Below are 17,215 nucleotides of genomic sequence, written 5' to 3' on the forward strand. Positions count from 1 at the left end.
ACAGAGAGGTCTTCAGTCTATTTAGACTGCTGACTTTGGTGTCTCTTTTACCCTTCCGTTCTCTTTACGATCTCCTATAGATTCTTTGTGGGTTTTAGGTTTGTCAGGTTTGCAGTCACAGCACGTTAGCTTAAGCAGCTATTCGTATTTGGCAGCAGTGCCGGGTAAAATGAAATCGGCATCATAGGAGAACACAGTGAACACCATTACGCATAACTCCTCAAATTACCACTGACTGTGGAAAAATCACACTGGACCTCAAACAACTTCAATCGGTTTAGTACTTTCTCTTTGTAGCCCAGTTAAGATGCAACTGACATAATCTCTGGTTCAGGAATGAGTTGGCATGAGAAAAGGGACAGACCATGTCCTTTACATGTCTGTGTGTTGTAATTATAGAAGCTCTGACTGCAGCTGGAGTCCGCCTCCCTGCACCTCCACAAACAATCCTGTGCTTTTGCATATTTTTGTCCACACTTCTCCCTTTCATTCCACTTTCCAACATATGTAGCGACAACCTTTTGCAGTTTTTCCTCTATTCAAAGGTTATCACTGACCATAGAACAAGTGCAAAGTCACAAGAGTTTCCATTATTGTCTGTGCCCAAGTTCTTGTTTTGTTTTTATTTGTGTTGATGATCCTTGGCTTTTCTCCTCAGAGGAGTATTTATGCAAGGCAGTTTTTCTTACACTGTTTGCCAATTTTATTAAAAATTACACCGCATTTCTGCAGGACGTAGATGAGTAATGTAATGTTTTTATGTTAACACTTTGCACTGCTGGAGCTGGAGCTCTTTATTACTTGCAGTGATTAGTTTTGCATGACTCAGTCTGCTGTGTGAGGGGTTCTTCTCCCCAGCAAAGGCAGGACAGCAAAGCAGCATCTGATATTTTCCATCCACCATCATTCATAGCTCTGACAGGCAGCCGAATTCCCCTCGGCCATCCCAGGCTACAGTTCAAAGCTTTGCATTTGCCACTAGAGACGGGCCGTAGTGGTGAACTTGGGGCCCACTGTCAGAATTTACCCTCAAGATGTTTTCAGTTGCGTGTCCTGTGAAGAGGCAGGAATCTTTCTGCTTCTGTTATAGACTTTCCCAAGCACTCACTAGCGGTGTTTTCACTCTTCCTCTCTGCAGACACTTGGAGAAAGAGGAAGAAGCACAAAGCCTTCAAAACAACTCACTGGCATCAAAGTCACATATCTAGGAGTACAGAGCGTTTGAGCTTCTATAAGTTTTTCTCTGGTGAATCAGCTACACTATGAGATTTTTATAAATCAAGGAAGTTTTTCAATGAGGGGGTGGGGGGAAGAGGCTGAAGGAAAAAAGTCTTTAAGTTGCTTAAGAGCCTCTGAAATAACATCCCATAATTTCCCTAAATTAGAGCTTACAGCCAGACCTTAAAAAACACCATAAACTGTACTTACAGGGCAGCTTTTATGGTGCTCAGTTTGAAAGTGTAAGCATGTGGTGATGTTGGGACTCGGAGGGGAGGCGTTTGGAGATTAACATCAAACAATCAGTCACGGTGAGCACAAGACTCAGTCTTTTATCGCAGCGCCTCAGTCTCAAATTTCTGCTGTGATTTCAGGCTGGTATAGATAATTTAGAGCTATTGGATAATTAAACATCCCTGTTAGGAAACTACTTCTGGCGTTAAGCATTTGAGTCAAATGAAAGCCCTGCAAAGAACATGAAACCCATATTCTGCAAACCTTGCTGCATAGTACTGAGTGTGCATAACCTCTCATCTCCATGTTATTTACTTGTGTTTTTTGTGGTTGCTTTAACAGGAAGTTTGACTTTTTCTCCTCGCAAATGTAAATGCCAACACGTTGTTCCTCCCGAGAGAGCTCAAATTGTCAGCCAAGTACGCTTATGAGTAGGAAACACCGATATGAAAATCTGGACTGATATCGATACTCACTCAGGTTTTCACAACAGAGAGTTCAATGTCATAAGATGCCAACAAGAAGCTAAATATGTTACAAAAAAGTGACTCTGTTCCAAATTAAAGTTTTATCTATTATGGGATATGCATACTATCTACTAATTTTGTAAATTGCTTTTATATATATATTTTTTTTATAATGCCAGCCTTCTAATTACTAATTTAAGCATTGAAAGACTGTTTGAAATGCCCACTTGATACTGATTTTGTAGCAATATTGAATCCTGTTTATCTGCAGTTATTTTGTTGTGAAATTGTAGGAATAAATGATTAATCTGTCACTGATTTGTTGCTCCTCTTTAATATGAAGTTATTTATTTTGAAATGATCTTGCAGAAAAAGACGTAATGTGGTGCATTTTACAACTTTCGGGTATGCGGAACAGGAGTTGGTAATTTTCTTGTTGATAATAAGGGAAACCTGTTTTTTACTTTTAGCTGAGTTTTATCTGGAGACACATCTGTCCCGTAATCTGGAGAACGTTTCTGTATTTTTCTGTTTTTAGTGATGTACTGAGAGATGGGCCTGTAATTTTGGTCAGTTTTTGGAGAAGCATTGTTTTATTTCACCACAAACATTTTATGGTGAAGACAACAATTACATTTTCAGTTTATCCAAGCCAACATCTGTAGGGTAAATTAGAATAGAAAGAATCTCATCCAAAATCAGTGTTTGATCTCACAAATGCATGTCAGGAAGAATAGTCCCAAAAACAAACTCTACAAACTTTCCCAGGATATATGAAGCTGTCAGAGGTGTAAAGATTGAGTCATCCTATTAATGCAATTAAGAATGGGATGTTGCTCACATTCTTGATATAAAAACAGACAAGTGATACTTTTGGCATTGTGATGTAACTGGTCTCCCTTTGCTTCAGGCATTTTAAAGTTTTACAAGCAATATTTCAATGCTTGATTGTTTTTTTTCTTCCCCCATGGTTTTGAATTTCAGTCGGTTAGTTCTTTATCACCAGGCACCATTCGTGGAAGTGAAAGTCCATTCTGCTGACTATCTAAATTATTGGTTACCATTTTTGTTTCATCTATACACTTTTTTGCAACTGGAGAACTTTTGTGAAATTCTGACCAAATTTCAGTGTTGCAAACATTGAAATTTGGTCAGTGATTTCACACATTGTGCGACTCTATTGCCACACAAAACCATTCATTGTATGACTATATACTCTGTTTTCTTCAATATGTTTGGACATTTTGTTATTTTCTGTTGGTAAATGTGCTTTTGTACGTCTGATAAAGGTTATGCATCAAATGGAAGTTAAGTTCGATTATATTACATAAGACCCCACTGCTTTTTTGGGATTAAAACCATAACAACATCTTAGCATGTTTAAAAAAAAACGTTTATAAATGTGTTCACAAAATGAAGACATGAATTGACAGTCACTTAATTTTGGAGAACAGACTTTTTAATAATTATGTCCCAGTTTTACTCTTCAATTTTAATTATGTAATGTTAATTTTTGTTAAAATTGTTCAATAAAGAACAAAAGGAACTAAGATGGACTAAGTTTGTCATTCATGACTTGAGTGGTAAAACCTTGCACGATTCACAATTTTCAGAAATGTATCTGTTTTTAACTTCGTAACACCTACGGTCAATGCAATATGCCGCAAATCTCCAAGTTAGTTTTTTGGTAGGTGAAATATTTCTAATCAAGAACATTTCTTAATGATCTTCATATGCAGCTTTGAGACACTTTATGCAAGGAAATCAGTTAAGTGCCCTTTAGAGCCAGTTTGATCAGGATACATAAATATTAGTTATATCATGTTATTCTTTAGCTGCTGACAGGCTAAGTCATATGAAACCCTTTGTTGGTTAGCCACACCCTGTCGGGTCATAGTGAACACTAACTTGGGTATTCATATTGGGCTTTTGACAACCCAGCATTGGTTAACCACCTGTTAGATTTGCACCACTGCAGCTCAGGGAATCAGTGATTCAGTCCTCATTCTCTCTCTCAGTCTTTTCTCTTCTCCTCCTTTCAGATCAGTAAATAATAAGGTTGAGCTTGTGCAGGGGAGCATCATACTGACAGCTTCTTTATTGTTTGCACAGTTTACTTCACACCAAGCCGCCTCCCTCCTTGTACCCTTTCTTTGCTCTTTCTTCTCCCGTGCCCACACATGGGAAGAGCTCTCCGGCTAATTAGAGACTTTGCCAGTGGAATTCCAGAAGACAAAAGAAGCCATTCAGGTCAGGATGCTGGTGAAAAGGCTGCGCTGGCAGAGGCTTCTCTTTGAAACTCGCCCTCTTGTGAAGACACCAAGCACTTGACTTAGAGGAGCAGCTCTGCCCTCGTTTTTCTATTTTATATTTTTGTGTGTTTTCCACTCCATCATCTTTGGCCACTCTGTGGGAAGACAGGTGGGATTTGATCGCTGTCACGCACTTCCAGCACAGGGTTGTGATAGTTCAGACCTGTCCTGTTGATTTTATGGAGTTGATCTGCTGCCTCTGTGGCACATCTGACCCATATGCTTTAATGCACTTGTCTTGTCTAACTACTGGCTCATCCGAGCTTGTAGAAATCCCTGTCCGCTGTGTCGCTGTCCATCCACTTGCCGACTACGCTTGCAGACTCAGGAATCCTTTGAGTAAACTGATCCAGTGACCCTCAACCTGATCAATTAGACAAATTAGTCGTGTTTAGTGGCTCTGGCTCTTTCTCACAGTTCCACCTATTGAATTATCCACCCCTCCGGCATTTCCTCAGAAACATTAATTCTTTAGCCCTTAGCTCTTGGCTGTTTTCTTCTAATAAAAATCTCAGAGAATGCATTTAGTGTGGGAGGGTATGGATTTATTATTATTATTTTTTTCAGTTTTATGAATTACTGTACAGCAGTGGTTTATTGCTAACCTTGGCCCAGTGCATAGGAGCCCTTTTCTACGGCTCCTATGCTTTTATGTCATTACAACCATAAATATTAGTGAATTTTATTGGGATTTTGTGACACACCCGTACAACGCAGTGCCCAGTTGTGAAGCGGAAGAAAAAGGAGACATTTAAAAATAAAAATAAAAGAAAGGGACATTTCAATAGGGTGTCATACGTTGTCGTGCAGCTGCCCCCATCATTCTTGAGTGTGGGGATTGTATGTTCAGACTGATGTGCAGTCTATGCAGGCCAAACAACAAACTTTCTGGTAGATTTGATCGTGATAGGTGTTTGTTTGAGAGTAAATCTGTATTTCTTCTCCAGGGGTTTTAAATCAAACACAAGCCAATAGCCAATTACAATTCTTTTTTTTTTTGCATTTGATAAATTTGAACAAAAAAGCATTTTTTGTTGTCATGATGCTGTGTAAATAGTTTGTTTTTAGTTGTATGCATGTTGTCCAAGAAGTTGAATTTTTACACGTTTGGCATATGGTCCTGTTTAAATTCCCGATCATGCTTTAAACTTCTCCACAACTTCATTCCTGACCTGTCAGGAGTGTTCCTTCATATTACTGTTTGATTTCTAACAGTAATATGTTAGATGCATTTAACCTTCACAGAACGGCTGAGTTTAGGGCAAAATTAAATGCTAGACTAGTAGAATCATGAACCAGGCAACTCTGACTGGATTTAGAGGTGTCAGATGAAAAAGTCTAAACAGAAATGCATCAATAATTACCCTCTACTTTGTGTTGCTCTATCACTCAAAATTCTAATAAAATACACTGAAGTTCGTGACTGTAATATGATAAAGTGTGGAAAAGTTCAATACTTGTCCCATACTATGCAAACCACTATCTTTGATTAAGCTGGAAGATTGTGGTGTGTTTTTTTAATGTAATTTCTGCAAATGTGAGCTAAACTGCATACACACTCAGTTTTACACACACTGTGTGTATACACACACACACACCCAGAGAAACCCATCCCTTCCTTTAAGCATTTCCTGTCTGAGTGGACCATAAAGACATGAACAGCTTCCTTCTTCCTCTACATTTGTGAAGCACTTTCAGATTCAGACATTATGCTTTCCTTCCTCTTTCTCAATCTCACGGTTCTGTCTCATATTTTGCGAAGATTCATTTTTTTGTGTTTCTCCTCTCACTCCTGTTCTCGTTTTTCACTATTCATGTGTCATTTGTCACACAAAACTGCTGCTTTGTGTGACAAATTATCTTGTTGTTGAACCCATGACGAAACACATCAGCTGTGCTGATGATTTAGTTGATAGGATGTTGAATCTAAAGCGTTTGTGCTTTACTTGATGGCTCCAACTAGAGGCCTGTTGTATATTTTTGCTCCCCTGCTGATTTTTGCATTTTTAATCTAAACACATAGCTAACAATGATGCACAGTGACTTCCTCTCTCTTGGTTTCTGACAGCTTTGCTTGATGTTTCCTGTGGTTCAGAGTAAACACATGATGTGCAACAGGGACTAGTTAATTTCTTCAGATTTAGAATTCAACCTGTTGAGGCCAGTACGACTGGCCTGGTTTTGCCTCTGCCAAATGTACATATATATATTTTGCTACCCTTGATGTATGAATGATGTTATTTGTTATTTGCAGTATTAGTTACCTAGAGAGAGGCAGAGAAAAAAAGCAATACACAATTGTTAAGTGTGCAGGTATGAACTGTAGTGGAAAGGGTCAGAATTACAATACGTGGGCAGGAAATGATGAAGGGGTGGATTGACCTGGTGTTACCAACAGCTTTAATCAGCATCGGTATGTGAAAGCAGGCGTTGAAAGTACTAAAATTATCATGTCTAATGAATACTAAAAAATTGCCTTGACATGGCTGTCTAAAACTGTAAATTAGATGATCAAGTCTACTTTTCATCCCCAGAATCAGAACCAAACACAGAGAAATTTTACACTCGGCTTATCTGGAAGAAACTTCCAGAAAGTTGCAAAAATGCTGAAACGCTCAGTCCCTGTACATTAAGGCTAAAATCCATTTGCTTAGAGCTGCCTTTGACTAATAACAATCAGAACATCATAAATTGTGGTTTGTTTCTCAACCTGTCATCACTTCCGTTTACTGCAGTGCTTTTCAGTCCTGGTCGTCCAGGCACTCTGCACTGAATATTTCAGGCATTTCCCAGTTTCAGCACATGTCATTTCAATTGATGACTGATTAACAGGCTTTTGCTGAATTGCAGTCATCTGAATTGGGTGTGTTACAGCAAGGAAACATCTAAAACATGCAGGGCAATGTACCTTGAGCAATAGGGTTGGGAAACGCTGCTTTACTGTAACGTTGTTTAATTTTTATTTTAATCGTGTAAAGCACTTCAAGCACTTAAATGACGCTCTTTTAAAAGGAAAGTTGGAAAGCTGCAAGTCGTATGACATGTCTCACATAGGGACATAAATACAAAGTTGTATCTCATCGTAAGAATTGCTAACTTATGCATTATTTGGTCTAACCATATAAATATCAAATGAAAGTTAGATTTCCAGATCATTGACAAGAAATGACAGGATAGAATAGAGAATTTGAATTTTTTTCCCACGGCGTTGATCATCAAAGATTTAAATGTTCTAAGTAAGCATTAACACTGTTATAACGTATTATTTGTTTTTTGATTGACTTTTAGCCAGTTACATTGGCCGTAAAAAGATATTTCTCCATCGGCTAAAAACGTAACTTCCTGCGGTGTGAAAAGTCCGAGATTCCTGAGTCCAAGATGAGAAAGAAGCAAGTGAAGAAAAAGATGGGTAGAAAGAGAAGGGAAGGAATAAATTATGATTGAAAACAGTGGATGAGAGAAACTTTTTGAAGCAGATCAGCACAAGATGAGCATATGGAGAGAAATGAAAGAAAGAAAAAAAAAGTAAATAAAGGAAAGAAAATCATTGAAGGATTAGAGCAGATGGGATTTCAGGGTGCTATTACTGGCCTTTGTATTGTTTTCTACTCTGTTTCAACTTTTGCACAATCCTAAGTTATTAATCCTTGTTTTATCTTTTCCAGGACAGAAACGAGGTGGACGACACATCGGAGGGGCGTGGGAATCACTAACCGCACACACGTACATTATGATTGGTAGGTTCTCTTCCTGTCCTCAGACGTGTTTGCAGCAATAAACATACGTTAAACATGTATACACACATAGCGCAGCCTCGGGAAGGTGCCGCGGTGTTCATATAGCTATTCATTATCACTCTAAATGACAGTTATCTTTTTATATAGGAAGCACACTTATATGGCGGTATACTCTTGCTTTAGCTCTGATTAGAAGAATACTGTTACTTCTAAGGAAGTGGGTGTATAACTCTTTAAAGATCTGGTTTATGTTTGGTTTAACAGAAAAGGATGTAAGAGACATAATTAAAACAAGAACTTCTAAAAAAGTTCATATTTTCTGGAAAAAAAATAGTCACATGTTCAAATACACCCTCTACCTACATGTGATTAAATATCCCTTTACTAGCTTCTGGCATAACTCTGGCTGTATATTTCACTACTTTGTCCTGCACAATTGATAGTTGATTTAAATTGTTTTTTTTTTTCTTTTTTTTGAAAGGCCTGCTTTACTAAGTTCAAAACCGGTCAGCTAATGTATTTTGGATCATTGTCTGGCAGAACACCTGGTTCTGTTCACCTTTCAACCAAACTAGCTGTTAATTTGAGCCGAAGCTGAAGAACTTGAGCTTCACATGATCTATGTTCCATTAAAACATTTAAGTGTGAACAAAAGAGAGAAAAAAGAAATCTGAAACTGAGGCAAAAACTTTTTCACATCACGGCTGAGGGTCTGTTTTCTTACCCTTATAAGCCATGAACTGCAAGATAAATTCCAATTTAGCATTTCTTGTCAGGAACATAATCTTCTTTTGTGAAGGACAGATAAAAAAATAAACAAATTTTGCTCTGACTGATGTTTGTAAAAGCTTGAAAATGATTTCTCATCTCTCATCGAAGCAGTGACCTTTTAAAGGACCCTTATATGGGTCCTTTCCATCACAGCTGCCCCTTCTCTACAATATCGCTACGCATATTAGCCAGAAACTCTCTGAGGGAGGTGAGATTTAGTGGGAGAATTGTTCTTGTTGTGATGGAACAAGGTTAACGGGACATTTTGGAAAGAATGTTTTCACCCTAGGAACTTTGAACGCTGCCCACATGTGGTCTGCACGTTTGTGTTAGGGGTTGATGTATGCATAGGAACGCTTGGGTGCTGCGTGCTTATCGTGCAGCTGAGTATTTGACTGTGCGAATGTGTGTCTGTAAGTACCTGTGTGCCTATCGGTAGGGGTGTCAGGCGAGGAGGTGGGATCAGTCTCACATCACTGGGCTAAAAGCAAGCCTGTGCAACACCTCATAAATCTCACCTCGTGCTACAAGCCCCCCTTCTGATGTAGCTGCAGCCGTACATGCTCACACAGACCACGCAGGTATTTTGTGCTGCGCGCCGCACGCAGGCTGATTATGTCAAAAGCAAGAAAGAAATTGGAAAAATAATATGATGTATGATGTGTCTGTAAGCGGCCGCTGTTGGAACGAAGCACCACTTATTGAAAATCATTTCTTTTCAAACCAAAAGAAGCAGTAACATCTGGCTTTGTTATACTTCTGGCTAAAACCCTCCAGTGCTCTGTTCAGTTTTAGCTAAATATACTGTATATTTTTATTTAAGCACATCTGCCACTCTCTTACACTTTCCACCTGTCTTCAACGACTTTCGGGAAGCGAATACGGACATGTAAAGCTGTTATCAGATTTAGAGAAGAATTTCTCGATGCTACAAGCCAGATCTCATTTATTACCGTTCAATAAGCAGTCGCAACCAGAGAACGTTTACAGAAGCTGTGAGTTCAGCCAAACTTCAAACCTGAAAGTACAAAGTTGTGCATTGATGTGAAGTGGAAGTAAATACACACTGGTTTCAAAAGATTTTACAACTAGTCTGAAAACTGCAGCGTGCAATTCTGTGGTCTTACAGTTGCTGACAGAAAGTCATGAAAAGTTCTGCTTGCTATCTGCCAAGCACGACAAAGGAAACATAGCAAACATGTGAAAGAAGATACCAGGCAGGACAACAACCCTAAATGTAGGGATTGCTTTAGATCAAAGGTTACAGCCTTTGATGTGTTAGTACAGCCTAGCCAAAGTCCAGACATAAGTCCAGTTCAGGATCTTTGACAGGACTTGAAAACTAATGTACACACACAGTCCCCACCTTGATATGAATTTAAAAGATTTCCAATCACTGATTTGCAAATATTTAAATATAGATTTTTTTGTAATAAGTGTAGAAAAGAAGCATTGTCCTTCACTTCATCATTCTACACTGCTTTTAATATGAAGAAGTGCCATCTGTAAAGCTATATCCTGCTATGCACTAAAACTGCACTGACTTGAATGATATTAGTCTCTAATATTAATTCTAGAGATTATAATCCACAGATCCAAGTAGCTAAACACATTCTGGAGTTTTGATTCGAATGTGTTGCTGCTGTGTAAAAAAACTGAAAATTCTCTTAATTTCTTCAGTTTCATTCAGGCTCTATTGGTGCTACTAATAGTTATTTAAAAGTTGTTTTTTGGCTTTTTTTTTTTCTTTTTCCTTTTGCTCATTTTACTCATAAGTAATTAAATCACAAAAAATGGCTTGTTATCCTCTTTATTTCCACCAGCAGTTAGCCAAGTCCCACAAGTGGGTTGTTACGTCTGACCCAGCTTTGTGAGAGAAATTCAGCAGTTGCAAATTTTTCTTCAGAAGCAATAAAGATTTTCCCATAAATATCAATGTATCATCTCTGGATTAAACTAGAAAATGTGTATTTCTGAAACCCTTTTCCCTTTGGTGCACCTGCTCTGTTGTCTTAATCCAGGACAGTCAGTAATGACGGCTCATGTTCAACCACAAACATGCACATAGGCTGGATTTGGCTTCACTTACCGCATTAGTGGCCTCAGTGGGATCAGTTTTGGGAAAAGCTTGACAGGTAAACTCCCATTTGGCCCTGACCTTCTCACAGAAACTCTGTTTTTTTTTTCACTAAATGAAAAAAAGCTTAGCCTTCTCTCCTTGTGAGTTGCCAATATTTTATCAGGTGACTCGAAGGGTTTTGTTCTTTTTTGTACAGCAACCACTAGTTTACTTTTAGGCGGAGTAATGTCACTGCAGAGTAACACTCAACTGATGAAAGAACGGCGTATGTTCCTGCAGCGAGCATCTCTGTCTATTTTTTTTTTCAGATTACTATGCAGAATCCACTCAGAATTATGAAGGGCTCTATACAGCTATGCCATGTTGGGTGTAAGAAAACTCAAAAACATATCTTGACCACTGTTGGTCAGAGATGCTGTTTTCATGCCAAGTGAAAGAGGAGAGTTGATGACTCCACTGTTACTTCATGCAATTAATTTTATTTTTATTTCTGAACAGGTTCCAGCTGCACATTCTACCAAATCACTTTGGCATATGTTCAATCTTGGCACTGGGTTAGTGAAGTACACACAGGCTGTCAAGGAGAATGGTATCTTCTCTCAGTGACTGCTGTCATCAGCAAGTTGACCCTGGGGATGTGCCTTGTCCCCTCTTATTTACATTTATATATAAATAACTGTAGAGGCAATACGTGAAGAAGTCATTTGAAACGCTCATCTTGTTTCAAACTGAAGCTGCACGTAACCTTGAACACACTATCCTTATGTTGAAATATGGTGGTCAGGATGCTTTTGTTCAGCAGAGACATGAGGGGAAAAAATGTTTTGTTTGCGTTATTTATATTGTATCAATTATATTTCTTGTCTAGAGACTTTCTAACCTATTGTCAGAAGCAATATGTCTCGCTTTGAAAGTGTTTGCTATGTTGTGTCCTGCTTTTGAGTTAAAGTCACTGGATGTTCTGGCTCTTTGAAATTGAATTAAAACAAAAAATATTATTAACAATTTAATAATAATTAATAAATATTTGGTTTTCCATTTTAAGAATTGTTTAATTAAATATTATACAGGACATGACAGTCGAAAGTGTTCAAGTAGAAGAAAATTGGACTTTTTCCACCTGTTTTCTGAAGATTGTCTTGAATCTCATCCAAAAGGCTGAAGTGACTAAGCTTAGGACTCCCTGTAAATGATTTCAAAAGTGCCTATCAGTGTTAATTGCAGGTTAATTGTACAACCTTGGCTTTAGAAAATGTTTCCTTACTTATTTTTACTTCTTCAAATGACCTACAATGGGAACATAAAGATAACAAAGCCGGGCATATTGGCTTCAGGCCATCCGCATTCCTTCACTCTTCCCGCTGTGTTTGAACTGCCTCTCTAGCCATAGCAGTCGATGAGGGATACCCACACAATGAGGGACTCCGGTTCAATCATCCTGAAAGTGGCTTTGCTCATCAGAGCATTATCATCAACAGAGCTAACTACTACCCGTCTGCTGCCAGCCTGTCCACAGCTTGTTGATCAATAGCTCCCAGCGCTTGGGGGGTATTTGCTTGTGGCTCGGGGGGGGTCAGGGGGAGGGGTTGGTTTCCTGACAAACAGAGAGGCTCTGGACCCGGACAGAGTCTGTTCTGTGTGGCCCGCCTGCTCCATTGCAGTCACTAAAGTGAGCAGCGTTTTTTTCTCTCTCTCCCTCCTTTTACTCTGTCAACCTTTGGCCAACCGGGAGATCGACTACATTAGCAGAAAAAGTGCACAGCTCCAAGTCTTCAGCCAACCACTACACTTCAGTGCTGCTCAACGAGGCTATTTGCAGCTGTCACACACAAGTACGGCCCCATGGTGTGCTGGTTGAAATCCACACTCATTCATCTGCCCTGTGGCATTTATTTGGGTTTGAGGATGTCAGCCTAGCTGCGCCTCTGCTCTTAGGTTCTTGTTTTGTTTTTTTTCTTGAGGGTACGCTCTTTTTGTTTTCTGTCTTCAGACCCATTCAACATTATTGAGCTGTTGTGTCAGAGCACTGGCAGGTTGCACACTGGATAAGGATAGGTTCGCTTATAAATTCATCAGACCTCAATAAGTGACAGTTGAAGAGGTGCCCACATCAGGACATCTGCTCTTGTTTAAACGTGGTTGAAAAGCTGTTATAGTCCATCAAAAGAGTCATCCATCCTTTCCCCTCTGTGGTTTTGTATTTAAAGCTGCACCTCAACAGAAATATACACTTTAAATCTGTGTAGAACTTCTGTGTTTATACCAAGAATTGACAATTACTAACAAGCGTCTGATAAAAGTCTCGACTCAAGGCAGGGAAAAATGTGTTGGAACATTTACCATCCAAGTGAAATCACAAGATTCTAAATGTTTGGTTATGCAGGGGGTTTTTATTGGAGCATAAGTGTGTGTGGGATTGCCTCAAAATAAACTCTAGCGTGTGTGTTTATGGTAATTAAGAAACAGGTCACCGAGCAACAATGTTAGAGCTCTGTGGAAAAACACAAGAATAACTACCAAGCTATGGGAAGTTGTTCGTTAGATTCTCATTGAGTTGAGTTCCTTGGTGAAGGAAAAAAAACAACAAACAAACAAAACAACTGGCCTGTATGTGTCACTAATTGGACATAGATTTAGGTTGATGGTTGTGTGTTTGTGTGCGACCCTCATGTGTGCAGATGAGTCTGCAGGAATCCTTGTTGATACATTTATCCAGTAATGGAGACATTTCATTCTGAACGCAGTCATTTTATGTAATGAAGTGGAATAAACAAGCCTTTCTTCCTCTCTAAAAGTCGATCTCATTTCAATGATATTGGATGCAATGATTCGTGCGACTCATTTCTGTTTCATCCAGCTCAGCGAGCAGAACTACTCTGCTGCCACTTGGTTATATTGTTGCTTTCTAAAACTGTTTGTATTGTGTGTATGTGTATGTGTGTGTTTTGCTTCTTTCTAAATGTGTTCCTGTTATTATTTTTTGCTTTGGATATGCTCCTTTGCAGTCCCACACGACTTCAGGTCTGTTGGATTGTAAACACTACAATTTATCCCTAAACAGCAACAGCCTCATCATGGATAAACATTGTGTGTTTAAACATGTCAGCTTTAGCAGACAGCATAAAGAATTCCTTGTTTCTCTTCTCAATTTTCCTCCTTTTGGGTTTTCAGTCGATGTTTTTTTTTTCTCCCCTGCACATTTACTGTATTTCATCAGGCCTCGGCCTTCGAAGCGGGAGAAAAACATCATGCGCCAGGGTGGGCTTTTACTGATCAAACAGCCACACATGGACACAAGCAGCAGCCTGGCCATTGTCCCATCAATCAGGTCATAAATGTCATTAGAGGGATGTTGAAGGAGGCAGTTGCAGGGCACATAAAGTCCATTTTATCCTGCAGACAGGGACAGAGTGGGAGGTAAAAACTGGAGTCATGGAGGGGGACAGTTATACAAGTTGGGGCCTGGTTTCTTTAACTAACAGCTAGGAGCCTGGTGGGGCTTTTCAGGTCTCCATCTGGTCTATTACCGCATGAAAATGGTGTTAAAAAAAAGTTTCAGCAGAGTCTTGAGGAGCTTTTAATTGGTAGTCCACGACTGCCTGTCTCCCAGGGGTATGTTGTGAAGCAGAGCCCCCGAACCACTCTTCAAAATGGGAACAATGGGGAAACATGTTTCAAAACATGGCTACAGGAAAATTATTGCTCCCTTAAACTTGCACACATCTACATCAAGAAAAATAAATAAGATTTCTTAAACAACTGCTCAAAAAGTGTCAAATCACTGCAAACCAGTGTGATATTAATACCACTGCAGACTGTTTATAATGCAAAGTTTTCTCCCTAGTATATTCTAAGTTTTTGCAGCTCTGAACTCTTTCTGAACTCTACTGGAACTGCATTTTCTAGGGCAATGCTACCAAAAGTGACCTTGATTGTAACCAATGGGCCAACGGGATCTAATGGAAGACGAATGTTTCTGTGGAAAAGCATTTAATGCTTACTCTTAAGTACTTTGCCAGAAAGACTAGTTTAGCAGAAAACTGAAAATGGTTCATTGTAAAATCTTTCAGGAGGATAATTATCAAAATCGTATGGCCAAATTAACTCAGACATGACCAAAAAGATGCAAAAATCAATCTTCTTATACACCTATCTATGTTAGAAAAAACAAAATCCTACATTAAACCTATAGGGTGAGTTAAAAAAGTCAATACTTTTGTATACTGCTGCATTAAAAGATGATTTCATCTCAAGGTTTTTCACATATCTTGATGTTTGTCAGAAAGTATGGGAGCAACACTTTAATTTTATTTTTTGTCCAAAAATGTTAACCTGGACAACATTTAGGTCCTGTAACAAATGCAGCATCTTATTAGAGCCCAGCCACAGTTTGGTTATGTTGGATTACCAGTTTATTTCAATCTGCATACATAATTATTACCTCAGGGATTGAATTGTAGGACCTTGTTTCAGTTTCTCCTTTTCTTCCTGTCACATTTTTGGCCTGAACAGAACCTTGGCTGCACGCTACATGTTGCAGTCAAACAAGGTCTGGCAACTAAAATAAATAAAATGGTTAAGCTGCATTTAGACTCATTTTTTTATATGAGGCTCGATCATGGCAGCCCACCGCTGAGCTCTGGCACCAACAGATAGTGCTCACTCACCATGGGAGTGAAATGTGATATTTATAGTTTAGTTCTTAGGGGAAAAAAATAGCATTTGATTTCAAGAAATGCTTTAAAGAGGGTTTTATTTGTAGGAGTCAGGTTTGGACCCAAATGTTCTGGCGGGCTTCAAAACAGAAATTTAGGAAAATGTTAATGAAAATTTTTCATGATCACCATCATTTAAATTATTTGCTCAATTTACAGTCCTTGAAGAGACACCTTGCATCTTGTTTTAGATTAGCAACAGGATTTGGGATAGTTAATGACTGAGTTTGAACCAAGCTTCAGCTGCCAGGTAATATTATCTCACATTTGACTCTAGAATACTTTTTCATTCAGAGGAGTTCATGGTTGAGTCAGTGACTGGATCTTGTCCAGGTCATGTTGTTGAACACAAGCTCAGATTATCACCGCTCCTTTGTGGTGTTTAACAGTTGGAATGAGGTGTTTGTGTTGACATGCAGAGGTGTGTTTCTCCTAAACGTATGTAGCCAATCTCCTTCACTTTGGACCAAAAGACATTGTTCCATAAATGCTTTATTCAGATGTAACTTAATGCTAATTTCTTTCGGAGAGAGAATTTTTTTTTCTTTCTAGCAACTCTTCATGACAAGCTAAACTTGTTTATTTATTTAATTTTTTTAAATTAGACTGCCAGAGAGTTTACATTGAACATGCTAACATGATCATCTAGACTCTAAAATAGAGCCTAAAAAGATTGCCATATGTCTCAAATGTTACCCCTGGTGAATGCTCTTTAATTTGGAGGTGTAATTTGGATGTTTTTGTACAAAGCAAGTAAAATCCTTGGGTACCATAAGGAGTGTGACATTGCATTCAGACCCAGAGAGAGTAAATGTAGAATTCCTTTCCGCTGCAATTAAAGCTTTTTTTTTTTGGTTATGTCTCTTCAAGTTTTGCATGTTCTTTCTTGCAAAACAGTTATAGCTCAGGCATATTAAATGAAGATGATCTGTGAACATCAATTTTCAAGTCTGGCCACATATTGCTAATTTAGGTCTAGAGTTGAACACAGACTGCTTTTAACTAAACCATTCATTTGTAGCTCTGGTTGTAAACGTAGGAACATAGTTCTGCTGAAAGGTGAGTCGCAGTTTCAAGCTCTTTGCTGCTCTTAGCAGATTTTCTTTTAGGATTCTCCTGAATTTATTTGAATTGCAATAGAACTAAGAAGCAATATTACCCCCAATTGTTATAATTTATTTTAGAAATTTGACTTTGTTATTTTACGTCTTGAAATTGGGCTTCTGTGTCTTTAAAAATGCTGCTCTTTCTGAAACTCCGCCTTCAGGAAGTCATCTCAGCATGGCTCGTCTATTAACTCTTTAACAACATTTTTATCAGTGTTGTCCTGAGAAGTAGCTCCAATAATGAGCTTAGCAGATGCACAGTTCTGCCAGGTCTTTGCTAAATGCTGCTGGCTAGTCTAAAGGAGCGAAATGGGGCAGTGGCAGGGCAGGACTGCTCTGTCAGGAGCATAATAACTGCAGCTCTGAGCAGACTCTGCGCCTCGAAGGCGGCACTTAGTCCACCCGGATGTTTTGGGCAGCTGAATGGTTACCATGGGAGATTCAAGGCTTTCTCAAACATGCATGGAAGAATGCAGGTATGTTTTTGATTAGGGAATAACATTGTAACATTTGACATAATTTTGTCCCTTTAAATCAATGCTCATTGTATGAATGCCACTACAGCCTGCCTATAA

General features: G+C 38.8%; 1 protein-coding gene across 3 annotated transcripts in view; it reads left to right on the top strand.

The window, feature by feature from the left end:
• The window catches only part of LOC129368062 (thyroid hormone receptor alpha), a 117,315-nt gene that overhangs the window by 43,679 nt on the left and 56,421 nt on the right, over positions 1-17,215 (top strand). For all 3 annotated transcript variants that reach the window (XM_055042887.1, XM_055042886.1, XM_055042885.1), the window contains one exon: positions 7,897-7,968. The gene's annotated coding sequence lies outside the window, so the exon portion shown is untranslated. The remainder of the gene's footprint in view (positions 1-7,896; positions 7,969-17,215) is intronic.

This window comes from Poeciliopsis prolifica, unplaced genomic scaffold (genome assembly GCF_027474105.1).
Source record: "Poeciliopsis prolifica strain line A6 unplaced genomic scaffold, Auburn_PproV2 SCAFFOLD018, whole genome shotgun sequence".
In the NCBI taxonomy this organism is placed as follows: domain Eukaryota; kingdom Metazoa; phylum Chordata; class Actinopteri; order Cyprinodontiformes; family Poeciliidae; genus Poeciliopsis; species Poeciliopsis prolifica.